We start from the raw sequence: 1304 nt of genomic DNA, 5'->3' as shown, positions 1-1304 counted from the left end.
TGCTTTCCGTTGCTCCATTTCCTACTTCATTAGTGCAGTTTTGCTGTTGAATGCCAACGTCGTTAGTTAGTTAGTCAGCTAAACACTGGCGATACTAGCAAAAACAATAAAAAACACAAGTTTCATCGCTTAAAAAAAAATCGCTTTGCTTGTAGCAGCTTCAATAACACTCCATTGCAGCTGTTCACTTGCCTATCGCTTTTCTCACATTCTTCACATTTTTTTTTGTATATTTTCCATGCTTGCTCGTATTTTCTTTACACTTTTTCGCTGTTATCCTGCTCGTTGCTACATGTTAGCTTTTCCCGATTATGCTCCGCTGTTCTTGAGTTAATGTAGCGAGTTTGTTGGCGCTCTGAGCAAATACGAATGTGTATTCTCTGATTCATTTTCCTTCTCTTACACTTTCTCACCTGTGCGCACTCGGTGGGGGGGTCTCGTTTTGAATTTCACATCGAATTATTGAGTGTAAGCGGGCTGAATTTGGTGAAGGGTGGGAGTTCTTGCAATTTAAATAACAAGTAGGAAAGTTTTGTGATGAATTATCCTTCAAGAAAACGTGTTTACTTGGAAAAAATGTGTGACCGTGATTATCAAAATATAAATTTTTTCCACCTTCATTTGGTGACTTTAAGAAGCGATTTCAAAACCAATTGAGAAGTATTTTTCTGTAAATTAGGAGAGTTTTTATGGTTTCCAAATTGATTGAAAATTGCGGCCAAAATCGTTGTTTAAAAATTTCCGTATTTGTGTATAGTTAATGTTGCAACCAGTGATCGGACTTAAAAAAAATGTGTGGAGAATCTGGAAAAAATGTGGTAGATTTCAAAAAAATGTGGTAGATCTCTGGTTTTGGATCAAACTTTGTAAAAAAAGTAAAAAAATTCTGTTAGGTTTCGCCTAAATTGCAAACGTTTTAATTAGAATCTAAAATACAATTAATTTTAGTATAATAAAGTGCAAGATTGAAGTTGCTAAAAATTGCGTTGAGTTTTGGCAATTTTTTTCCTTGACAGTGTGAAGCAGTTCCTTCCATATCAAGATATTTTTCGAACATGTATTGAAAGATGAATGCAACTTTGAGGAGTGCTGTCAGCTTTCCTTTTTATCACATCACGATGTAGCCAACAAATGTGGCACGTTCCAGAAATCGCTACGTGCGGTTTGAATGGTCGCCGCGAATAACGTTTAAGCAATTTACTCAAAATTGGGTTTTTCGCAGATTACCGAAAAATACTCTCGCGTATCATAGGTTGCGAAATTTCTCAATTTCCATCAGTTTTCGGACATTAACCTACGCTCCA

Source organism: Rhagoletis zephyria, unplaced genomic scaffold, assembly GCF_001687245.7.
Source record: "Rhagoletis zephyria isolate East Lansing unplaced genomic scaffold, Rhagoletis_zephyria_1.1 Rzeph_scaffold_06363, whole genome shotgun sequence".
Lineage (NCBI taxonomy): Eukaryota > Metazoa > Arthropoda > Insecta > Diptera > Tephritidae > Rhagoletis > Rhagoletis zephyria.
Note: the sequence above shows the minus strand (reverse complement) of the source record.